Source organism: Malaya genurostris, chromosome 3 (genome assembly GCF_030247185.1).
Source record: "Malaya genurostris strain Urasoe2022 chromosome 3, Malgen_1.1, whole genome shotgun sequence".
In the NCBI taxonomy this organism is placed as follows: Eukaryota; Metazoa; Arthropoda; class Insecta; order Diptera; family Culicidae; genus Malaya; species Malaya genurostris.
The window spans coordinates 246613805-246626843 of NC_080572.1; the positions used below are offsets into that span (position 1 = coordinate 246613805).

Sequence of the window (13039 nt, forward strand, 5' to 3'; positions counted from 1 at the left end):
AGTCCGTTTAACCCGTTTTACCCCAATTTATTTCATAAGTCGTATTTCTGGTTAAACTTTCTTTCGCATACCGAAAGCAGGCTGATTGCAGTTGATGAAAATCGATTGAAATTACGAAGAAAGACCTGAAAATAGGATTACAAATGAGTTCAATGACCGCACGAATCTTGATATACCGTTTTACCCCAATTTATTTATTTCTTTCGCATACCGAAAGCAGGCTGATTGCGGTTGATGAAAATCGATTGATATTACGAAGAAAGACCTGAAAATAGGATTACAAATGAATTCAATAACCGCACGAATCTTGCTATACCGTTTTACCCCAATTTATTTAATAAGTCGTATTTCTGGTTAAACTTTCTTCCGCATACCGAAAGCAGGCTGATTGCGGTTGATGAAAATCGATTGATATTACGAAGAAAGACCTGAAAATAGGATTACAAATGAATTCAATGACCGCACGAATCTTGCTATACCGTTTTACCCCAATTTATTTCATAAGTCGTATTTCTGGTTAAACTTTCTTTCGCATACCGAAAGCAGGCTGATTGCGGTTGATGAAAATCAATTGATATTACGAAGAAAGACCTGAAAATAGGATTACAAATGAGTTCAATGACCGCACGAATCTTGATATACCGTTTTACCCCAATTTATTTATTTCTTTCGCATACCGAAAGCAGGCTGATTGCGGTTGATGAAAATCGATTGATATTACGAAGAAAGACCTGAAAATAGGATTACAAATGAATTCAATGACCGCACGAATCTTGCTATACCGTTTTACCCCAATTTATTTAATAAGTCGTATTTCTGGTTAAACTTTCTTCCGCATACCGAAAGCAGGCTGATTGCGGTTGATGAAAATCGATTGATATTACGAAGAAAGACCTGAAAATAGGATTACAAATGAATTCAATGACCGCACGAATCTTGCTATACCGTTTTACCCCAATTTATTTCATAAGTCGTATTTCTGGTTAAACTTTCTTTCGCATACCGAAAGCAGGCTGATTGCGGTTGATGAAAATCAATTGATATTACGAAGAAAGACCTGAAAATAGGATTACAAATGAGTTCAATGACCGCACGAATCTTGATATACCGTTTTACCCCAATTTATTTATTTCTTTCGCATACCGAAAGCAGGCTGATTGCGGTTGATGAAAATCGATTGATATTACGAAGAAAGACCTGAAAATAGGATTACAAATGAATTCAATGACCGCACGAATCTTGCTATACCGTTTTACCCCAATTTATTTAATAAGTCGTATTTCTGGTTAAACTTTCTTCCGCATACCGAAAGCAGGCTGATTGCGGTTGATGAAAATCGATTGATATTACGAAGAAAGACCTGAAAATAGGATTACAAATGAGTTCAATGACCGCACGAATCTTGATATACCGTTTTACCCCAATTTATTTATTTCTTTCGCATACCGAAAGCAGGCTGATTGCGGTTGATGAAAATCGATTGATATTACGAAGAAAGACCTGAAAATAGGATTACAAATGAATTCAATGACCGCACGAATCTTGTTATACCGTTTTCTTTCGCATACCGAAAGCAGGCTGATTGCGGTTGATGAAAATCGATTGATATTACGAAGAAAGACCTGAAAATAGGATTACAAATGAATTCAATGACCGCACGAATCTTGCTATACCGTTTTACCCCAATTTATTTAATAAGTCGTATTTCTGGTTAAACTTTCTTTCGCATACCGAAAGCAGGCTGATTGCGGTTGATGAAAATCGATTGATATTACGAAGAAAGACCTGAAAATAGGATTACAAATGAATTCAATGACCGCACGAATCTTGTTATACCGTTTTACCCCAATTTATTTAATAAGTCGTATTTCTGGTTAAACTTTCTTTCGCATACCGAAAGCAGGCTGATTGCGGTTGATGAAAATCGATTGATATTACGAAGAAAGACCTGAAAATAGGATTACAAATGAATTCAATGACCGCACGAATCTTGCTATACCGTTTTACCCCAATTTGTTTCATAAGTCGTATTTCTGGTTAAACTTTCTTTCGCATACCAAAAGCTTCTTTCGAAAGGTCTTTCTTCGTAATATCAATCGATTTTCATCAACCGCAATCAGCCTGCTTTCGGTATGCGAAAGAAAGTTTAACCAGAAATACGACTTGAGAAATAGATTGGGGTAAAACGGGTTAAACAGGCTAGTACTGTCTTTCCTTTGTGTTGAATTGGATAACAGATGTTTTGCACGTAATATGAACCAATATTGGTAGGTCATATTGGATCTGCTTCGGGATTTTAAATCTGAATTCAACATAAAAATATATTAGTGGGAAAATTGGGGTAAAACGATGTAGCACGTAGCATGCAATCATGAACATCATCTGTGAATTATTATTTGAGGTTATATGCGAAACATAGAACTGTCTTGTTGAACCAAAATTGGTCATAACACCGATCAGTAAAACATTTTTTTCTGTAAATTCATGGAAAAAGATGACTGGGGGTAAAACAGAATACAGTTGTTTGCGGTCAATCTTATTAAAAACAATCCATTTATCTAACTTATGAGCATGTCAGGAATACCTTCCGATTGGTTGAATTGAATTTTTTCCTGTGTTTCACAGTAAGTTTTCAAAGTAAAGTCAGAAAAAAGAGGAATTGGAGCAAAACGGGCATGATAGTGAATTTTGCGGATCTTCTAACTATCATAAATCGATTCTACAGAAAAATTTGCATAAGAAATACTCATTTTGAAAATATTTGCTTATGTTTTTATGAAATTATTAAGCAAAGTCGCGTTTTTGATCGTTTTTTCCCCACTGTGCGACGGCTAATCCACGTCATACCAATCCATGCAGGAGCCTGGCGCTTTGTCGAATCCGTAGTAAAAAAAGGATCCTTTGGGGACGGGTATAGCGAGATGAGTTAATCGATACCTTTCACGCAGCCCGCCTGGGTTTGATTTTTATTCCCGCACATAGCCTTAGCAATCTTTTCTGGCCCGGCGAATAACCTTAAGGTTGAATCCTGTATAATTGAAAAAAAAACAAAAATTTTCGGTCGTAATAGAAATTGACTTCAATCCGTTGCGATACTGTAAGTATCGAGACCAAAAGTATCGATACTAACGGTATCGCTCTGATGCGATATCGATACCAAAAATACCCGATTCTTAAAAGAAAGTATCGATACCTCAAAGTATCGACTCGGTATCGTACATCCCTAGTTAAGGCTATTACGGAGCAAGACTCTTTGCAAGCGTATGAGTAATGTCAACAACAAATTCCGGCGCTTCTTTTCCTGATTTTAATCAATAAATCTTCCATATGGTTGAAAAATAAACCAATCGAAACATTCTGCTTAAAATTACAATTCAAGAAAAGCGAAAATCTTAGTTTAAAACTCTTCCGCTTTTCTTAAAACTTAAAATTATAGCGATATAAAGATTTACCTTCTATTAGTAATCCGGCAAAAAAGAAACCTTGAATTTAACACGCGAAAGGCAACATGACATACAAACTCAACTAGTACGCACTCTAAATTACGATTTAAATGTTTGTTGCATCCGAAAATATTTTAAGTGACGGTGTACAATATTGAACACACTTTACCCTATAATTCCGGAACCGGAAGTCGGATCCTGATGAAATTCAGGAATTCCGTATGAGACCATGAGACTTTTCATTTGAATCTAAGTTTGTTGAAATTGGTTCAGCCATCTCCGAGAAAACCTAGTGAGTTTATTTGACACATACACACACACATAGACATTGCTCAGCTCAATGAACTGAGTCGAATGGTATATGAAACTTTTTCGCTGGTCAGTTTTTCAAGTAATTGCATAACCTTTCTATATGAGAAAGGCAAAACGCAAAATTTCAATTTTTAATAAATTTCTTTCTTATCGCCTTCAAAGTACTCTCCTCCTGCGGCAATACATGCATGCCAACGCTTGATCCGATTTTCCATACAAGTTTTATAGGCCGCCGATGGTATGGCCTTTAGTTCACACAGCGAAATCTCTTTTATGGTCTCTATGGTCTCAAAACGCGTTCCCCGCAATGGCAATTTGAGTCTGGGGAAGAGGAAAAAGTCACGCAGGGCCATATCTGGAGAGTACGGTGCTTGGTTGATGATATTGGTTGAGTTTTTAGCCAAAAACTGCGACACAACCAAAGCTTTGTGAGCCGGCGCATTATCGTGAAATTCAGCTTTTTGGCACCAGCCAGGATGCGACGCGTTTCAAACCCTAAACATCAGTTAAAATGTGTTCGGCTGATTCATAAGAGATGCCCAACAACACAGCAATCTCTCTAATCGGTACAGAACGATTTTGCAACACGATTTGCTTCGCCGATTCAATGTTTGCTTCAGTAAGAGATGTTGTTGGGCGGCCAGGGATCTCATCATGATCCAAGCTTGTACGACCACCTTTGAAGCGTTTATACCACTCGTATGCCTGTGTTTTTTCTAGACACGATTCACCAAAGGCCTATTCTAACATTTTCAACGTTTCGGAACACTTAAATCCATTTGCAACACAAAATTTGATGCACGCACGTTGTTCTAAATTTTCATCCATTATAAAAATCGCCACACGAAAATTTTTCAACTTCTTTGTATGGACGCCAAACAAAAACTAATCGTACGATATGCGTCAAAATTTGACAGAATGTGTATAAAAGTGTTGCCAACGTTGAGAGAATAAAAGTTTACCGATTGGACAAGCGCGGGAATTTTAAAATGAAAATTGATCATAAGGTATATGAATACACAGATCTATGGCATACGTACCAAATAAAATGTACGTAATACACAAATTACCAACACAAGTTAACTTGGTTTACTCTTGATCCTCAACCATTTTCAAGCTAGATCAGATAACTATCAATCGCTTTCGTTGAAATTGATTGAATGTTCGAGTAAAACTAGTTTAGAATGTAATATTTACATGTGCAAAGTAGGTTCACAATCTGTAAACTGATTATCGAGATGACAACCTAACAAGTTTCAACAAAAAATTTAATTATTTAATTTGTCAAACAAACGTAGACAATATGTAAGTAATTTAAAATGTTACTTATACTAAAAATTATTTCTATGGTAAATCTGAGTTTTAATTTGATTTTTTGGTATAAGTCAAGATGATTTCCAAATGTATTATAGTGATGCATTGTTTGATAGACGGAACTTTTCTTTGAACAATTTGTTCTATTGTGATTATTTATTTTCATTTATTTTTTAACAATTTTATTCTGTTCGATTTATACCGTTTTCGTTTTTGAACCTACACGCGGGCGACTCTGACTCCGAGTAAAACGAACACGTGGTAAGCGCCCCAAACAACAACTCATGAAAAAAAAGAAACCCGAGAAAATTTTCAGAGCGAAACTACGCGGTTGGAGTCCGATCTAGAGCGACCCCAGGTTGCTAAAACAAACACATCAGAAGTTGTTTGGGCGACTCTGGGTCAGCTCTCGGGCTGCTCTGATCAATAAACGAAAACGGTATTAGCTTCACTAACTCTCCATTCTGTTCTGCCACGTTTTCTCTTCGCTTGTGTTCATCTCTCTTTCTCTCTCTCCTGCTCTCGTCACCCGTAATGACCAGGAGTGTGTCAACCTCCACACTTATACCAAAAACCTTTTTTACCACATATCGTAATCCCAAATCTACAAACTGGGACCTCTATGAAGAGGGCTTGGCGACCAGATTTAACGGGTACCAACCAACAATTGAAACCCCAATTGATTTGGAAAATGTTGTCGACGAGACAAATTCACTCATAGTTGCAGCATATGGAGAGGCTTGTCCACTTCGGATTGTGCGAGCTACTAGAGGAACTGCTTGGTGGAATGCTGAACTTGCTAGACTAAGGAAACTATGCAAAAGAGCTTGGAACCACCGACGCAGAGATGGGTCGGGGGCATTCGTGTCGGCTCGAAGGGCTTACAAAAATGCTCTTCGATGTCTGAGCGAAGTGGTTGGAAAAGCCTCTGCACAAATGTCTCTAGTCTCAACGAGGCTAGCAGATTAAATAAGTTACTTTCGAAGTCTAAGGACTTTGATGTCAGTTTCTTAAGAACTTCAGATGGTGAACACTTGTCTGATGAAAGTGATGTACTTCACTGCCTTTTTAACACTCACTTTCCAGGATGTATGGATCCATCACCGACAGCTCTTCCCGACACTTTTTCAGGTAGTTACGATGGGCAGTTGAGAGTTTTGCTCCGTACAAATCTCCTGGAAAGGATGGAGTTTTCCCAGTGTTACTGCAGAAAGGGTATGAACATTTCAAACATGTTTTGAAGAAAATACTTACTTTTAGTCTTGCGACTGGATATATTCCAAGAGCCTGGCAGGAAATAATTGTCAAATTTATTCCCAAAGGCGGTCGCGACACTTATGAGGAAGCGAAGAGTTTCAGGCCTATCAGTCTTAGCTCATTTCTTCTTAAAACAGTGGAACGCATAGTCGATCACTATATCAGGAATGTTAGTCTGGGCGTGCATCCGCTACATGGAATGCAACAAGCTTACCAGCGTGGAAAGTCCACTACAACCCTGTTACATGATGTTGTGTACAACATTGAAAAAGCTTTCTCACAAAAGCAATCTTGCTTGGGAGTTTTCCTAGATATTGAAGGTGCCTTTGATAACGTGTCTTTCAATTCAATTCTGGAAGCAGCCCGTAGTCATGGCATACCTTCAAGTATCACAAATTGGATACACGTAATGCTTAGCAATCGACTTCTTTGTTCATCGCTTCGGCAAGCAGAGATTAGAAAGCTGAGTGTCTGTGGGTGTCCTCAAGGTGGTGTACTATCCCCACTTTTATGGAATCTAGTCGCTGATGGTTTTGTTAAGGAAACTTAATAACCTTGGATTTCCGACTTACGGTTTTGCCGACGATTATCATATGTTGCTGACCGGTATTAGCATTAACACTCTCTTTGATTTAATGCAGCAAGCCCTGCGATCTGTTGAACAATGGTGTTGTCAGGTTGGATTATCTGTAAATCCTGGCAAAACATCAATGGTGCTTTTTACTCATCGTAGGATAATCACAGGAGCTCGTCCGTTGCAGTTCTTTGGTTCAGAGGTCACTGTGGTCGAACAAGTTAAATACGTCGGGGTTATTCTTGACTCAAAACTGAATTGGTCTGCTCACATTGACTTCAGAATTAAAAGAGCTTGCATGGCTTTCGGCCAATGTAGACGAGCTTTTGGAAAATCATGGGGACTCAAACCCAGATATATTCATTGGATCTACACAACTATTGTTAGACCAATTTTAGCATATGGATGTCTTGTATGGTGGCAGAAAGGAGAAGTCGCGACAGTTCAGTCAAAGCTAAATCATCTCCAAAGGATGGTCCTAATGGCGATGACAGGAGCATTCACGACAACTCCTACTGCTGCTCTAGAGGCGCTACTGTGCATTAAACCACTACATGTGTTCCTAAAACAAGAAGCATTATCTTGTGCATACCGTCTTAGGGTTACAGGGCTTTGGAACAGTAACCCATTAGAATATGCTACCAGTCACACTCGCTTGTGGTCTCAAATGGTTCCGTGGGATGAGTATTTACTCGCTCCTAGTGACCTAACTCTCACATGCAGTTTTCCTTTCAAAACATTCAATGTGAGCTATCCTGGTTGTCTGGTTGTCTGGAACGACAACTTGATGAACACATAGTTTGTTATACGGACGGTTCTCTGTTGAATGGTCGTGCTGGTGCTGGTGTCTACTGTCGTGAAATGAGGCTGGAACAGTCTCATTCACTTGGTAGATACTGTACTGTGTTCCAAGCAGAAATCTACACAATTCTGTGTGGAGTACAATCGGCACTTCAGCAGAGGATCTGTGGTAAACGAATTTATTTTTGGTCCGACAGTCAGGCAGCCTTAAAAGCACTCAGTTTGAATGACTCACGGTCGAATCTAGTGATCGCATGTCGAACTCAAATTGAAGACCTCAGCTTTTCAAATGCTGTTTACTTCTTATGGGTACCTGGCCATTCTGGTATTACTGGAAATGAATGGGCTGATGAATTGGCTAGAGCTGGTGCAACGAATGATTTCGTTGTTCCTGAACCAGCTTTACCACTTTCAACTAGTTGGATGAAGTGAAGTTCATATCATCTGATATGTAACTGTCCCGCATTGACGCAGCTACGTATCCGGGTTTTTGGTTCTCCATACATGGTTGAGTCTGTGTATGCGGAGCTAAAATTGAAGGATATTCTCTCGTTTCTCACCCAATGTGGTAAGGAGCTATAGTCAGAAGGGCTAATCGTTCTTCCTGAAGTGAATGAATCCCTTCTGTATTCACCTTAAATAGGGTTTAGCAGATTGTTTGGCATCCTTTAGGGGGTACCAAATTTACTTCTGCTCGTACATACTGCGAATCGTTCTGCATTCTTCCGGGAGTGCAGAATGGTGTCGCGTTTGTAAGATCTCTAAATCCTCTCGGGGGTTGGAGGTTTTATTAATAGCAGACTGTTCGGGACCTCGTAGAGGTTCAGAATTTACTTCTGCTTCCACTAAATGTGATCCTCAGCAGATTGTTCGGAATCCCTTAGGGTTGCAGAATTTACTTCTGTTTTTATGTGTTTTTGTGCCGTGAATTTTTCCCATCCTCCTAGTCCAACACTTACCATTTCCTTTCAATCCTTCCCTCTTATATATCGGGAAAATGATGCTAAAAACAAATTGATGGCAAGGCACAAATCTCCAAATATCAAGGGGAACGTGCCATTTGAGCCAATGTGTTCTGATTCCTGATACACCAAAAACCTGACACTTACACACTGATCCTTATAACCTTTTGCACGCAGAGAAAAAAAATGTAAAAATAACTAAATTTGGGTTTGATGCAACGATTTTCTTTTATTGAAATAATGGCAAAAGAAAATCTGGTTTTATATAGCAAATATTGCTACAGGAAACTACAAAATATGTTAGTTGATTTTTCTCAGTGGATCAATATTCAGATAAAAATTTTCCTGTCAATTTCTTGACCAATAATTTCACAGTAAATCCATTTTGAAAAATTAGTTTTAAGTGAGCGAACTCTAGTTAAAGGTAGTAATTGTAACGCAGTCAATTAACAAAATTTTTAGTTGGAGTAAATGAACCTGGCTTAGTTTAGTTATTTCAACTAACGCTTTTGTTTGTAAAGTTTTTTGCGTTTTTATTTGTTTTAAGATAAAAAATTATTCCTCTCAAATTAATTTGCAAGGTAACTAACTTTTGTATCAGTTCATAGTCATTTTTAAATTCTTAGGCCGAATTATTTTACCTTTCAGTTAAAATTTTACATTCTAGCGGTTATTTGGATGTTATCAAAAATAACCCTGCTCGAAAACAAGGGTTATTTTCCGACACTGAAAGAAATATTGAAGAAAAATTCTAATTTCAGACATTTAGTAAAAATGTTTTGTGTGTAAATTCTTTTTACACTTTTTCTGCAGTTTCAATACATTTCAAACGAAGTAAGGTCATCTCAAAGTTCTTCTTGCGTTCGCTGTATTGCAATTGATAAACCACTCATTTTATTTTCAGTGTAAAATAAACCCAAACAACTTTCCATCTATCAATCTTTGAAATTGGTCGGAGCTTTAGTTAAATTTAACTACTCGATAAGAAATAACTGACCGACTGTCAAATTTTAACCAAAAGTTAAAAAAATTCTCGAGATGGTCCACGGCCTTAAAAACCAAACTTTTGAATAATATTTCCAATTTTCATTTGCTATTCATGACATTTAGCCCATTTTAACGGAATAACGAAACTACTGAACGGATTGATATCAAACTTGGCACAGATACTTCTTGCTTTGAAGGGATGGTCATATGGGTATTTTTTTGGGGAGGGGAGTGTATCAAGAGTCCTCTGTTAAGATCATGGGGATCATGACTAAAGGGTGTAGCCGGGTTTTCATATAAAAACTGCCCCCCAACAGAAAAAAATTGATACACGCTGTTTGAAAGGGTTTATATTGGAGATGATTTTCCCAAAATGTTAACCCTTTAACTGCCATATTGGTGGAGTTAGGGTGGTTCTTCTGATTTTCATTTTATTTAAATTTTTCAAAAACATAATTGTAACGCAAGACTTTAGCAAAAAATTGAAAAAAACCAGGAACATTTTAGGAATTGTGGGAAATCTTTCTGATTTTTTCAGAGTTTTTCAAAGCGTATTTCATGTGAAAAAAATGTTCAAAATTTTCGAATTCTTTTTTAATTGCACAAACAGTTTTGGTACCACTCTAGATTTTACATCAAAAATTAGTCATTTATGAATACATCACGCTGTAATTATTCCAGACTTTAACAAAATAAATCATTCGGAAAACCATGCGTCTCCATCAAATTGTCATCATCCGATGGAGACGCATGGTATTTAGTTCTAAAATCATATATCAAATGCCTTTAGAATTAAATACCATGCGTTTCCATCTACAAATTGAGCTCGGGGCATGAGTGTTGACGTAATTAATAATGATAAGAAAATTTTATTCCTTATGTTATTTACATACGGCCGCACACCTGGCTCGATTTACCAAGCAATGATGGACCATGTGTGCCAGCATTCGTTTCTAACTTCAACATCTTGCGGAATAGTCTAGAGGTTTCGAGATTAGCAGTCCTAAGAAATACTATAAACCAGCTAGAAATCAAGTCGAAGCGCCTGCAGCAAATCCCGAAGACCCAAAAAGAAAGTATACATTCGCATCGTCGTTCTTCTATACAAACAATATTTTCTTTTGAACTTAATATTGCCAGGTTTTTGTTATTTCAATAAAGGGGTCTTTTATTGAACAGTTTCGGAAAATCGTATTGTTTTACTGCTTTAATCAAAATATGTATTAACTAAGAATGAATGAGAAACTGAGCTATGTATAAAAATTGAAATTCAAACGCTTTCGCAAATATAGTTCATCGAATTTACTTGCACTTAGTGGTCTTTTTCTGGTGTTTCGTGGATTACTTTTCTCACGTATCGGCTCAAGCCCGTTTATCATGTATCTAGAAGTCGTCTCCATACAGCTTCGACTATGATCACTCTTTGCATCCATTTGATCAATCCACCTTGCTCGCTATGCATCAATTTTTCTTGAGCCTTCCGAATCACATTCTAGAGCCATTTTTAAATGTTTGCCGTCTGTTATCCTGATGACATGCCCTGCCGATCGTAGCTGTCCAATTTCAGCTGTACGTATAATAGGTGGATCTCCAAGCATCTGTTGAAAACCTTGGTTTATACGCCGTTGATTAATTTCTTCTGGTGACGTATTACTTTTCTTGTATCCTTATCCGCGGTCGTAAATTAATGAATACACGAATTCATGAACCACCACGATATCGTCGCCACGCACCATTATTCGAGTGGGAAGGTGTTATATTTTAAAGCCTTTTCCGTCTTTATGAGCTTAAGTCGTCTTGTTGAGCAGTTTTAGGCAGCTTGGCTATTCATACCATGTGATACAGAACGTCGACAAACATTTTACCTTAAAATTGATAGTTTTTTTAGATTACGCTTGATTTCGAATTTTCCTTGACTTTGCGCTTGGTATCTAGGAATACTTTTTTTGCAAAAGAACTATAATTTTATTTTATTTTAGAATTTTTAATAAATATAGCTATTATTTGATTTGAATAAAATAAATGTAAAATAAATGTAAAATGACTTATCAGTTCATAAATAAAATCTTTAAGCCGTATATTAAAACCTAAATATTTGTCAATTCTTTAGTTCTGATTCTTGTTTCTTCCACTGGTTCTTACTTATGAAAATTCTTTCTTAAGCCCTGAACTCAAGTTGTACATGGAAACGCATGGTGTTTAGTTCTAAGAACATGTGATATATAATTTTAGAACTAAATACCATGCCGTCCACATTTTTTTAAAATATGAAAAAACTACAGCGTATTGTATTCAAAAATGGCTTATTTTTTATGTAAAATATAAAGTGGTACCAAAATTGTTAGTGCGGTAAGAAAAAATTCGAAAATTTCGAACATTTTTGTTCACATGAAATAACACATGGATCAATAAGTCCCGAGACTAAAGCAGAGATGGCGCTCGTAGTAAACCAGTAACCACTTTTTTCTAGAGTACTAACCTTTGCTTGAAACGGGTCAAAATTTTAAGTCGATCCGACCAGAAACAGCTGAATTATCGAGGTTGGAGTAAAGTCGTTTTGTAGTTTGTTTAAAAAATGGAAAAAAAACGAGTTTCGTGTTTTGATAAAACATTGTTTTTTAATGGGTAAAAACACCGTGCAAGCGGAACAATGGATTGAAAAATGTTATCCGGACTCTTGTCCATCAAAAGCAACGATTTGTCGGTGGTTCGCCGAGTTCAAACGTGGTCGTACCGACACAAATGACGCGGAACGCTCGGGTAGACCTGTGGAAGCCGTAACACCGGAAAATGTGAGTGAAGTGACAAAAATTATAATGAAAGATCATAAAGTGAAGCTACGTGAGATTGCTGAGATGACACAGATATCATATGGAAGTGTGTTTACTATCCTTCATGAAAAATTGAGCATAAAAAAGGTTTTTTTCCAAGTGGGTGCCGCGATTGCTTTCGATGGAACAAAAACAGCAACGAGTCGATGATTCAGAAAGCACTTTATCGCTATTTACTCGCAACAAAAAAGATGTCTTGCGTCGTTACGTGACCATGGACGAAACATGGATACATCACTACACTCCAGAGTCGAAGCGGCAGTCATCTGAGTGGCGCACAGCTGGCGAAAGCCGTCCGAAGCGTCCGAAAACGCAGCAGTCAGCTGGCAAAGTCATGGCGTCAGTTTTTTGGGATACGCATGGCGTGATTTTCATTGACTACCTCGAAAAAGGTAAATCGATCAACAGTGATTATTATATTGACTTACTGGTGCGTTTGAAGGAGGAAATCGCAAAAAAAAACGACCGCACATGCAGAGAAAAAAAATCTTTTCTCATCAAGACAATGCACCCTGCCACAAGTCGATGAAAACAATGGCGAAATTGAACGAATTGGGC

At 37.5% G+C, this 13039-nt stretch overlaps 1 long non-coding RNA gene across 1 annotated transcript; it reads right to left on the minus strand.

Moving 5' to 3' along the window:
* Positions 1–322: 322 nt before the first annotated feature.
* LOC131435426 (uncharacterized) lies at positions 323–1356 on the minus strand. Its single transcript, XR_009230494.1, has 6 exons — positions 1257–1356; positions 1117–1197; positions 791–1057; positions 651–731; positions 488–591; positions 323–428 (listed from the first exon to the last, which is right to left on the minus strand). It is a non-coding gene; the product is annotated as an uncharacterized LOC131435426 (long non-coding RNA).
* Positions 1357–13039: the final 11683 nt, after the last annotated feature.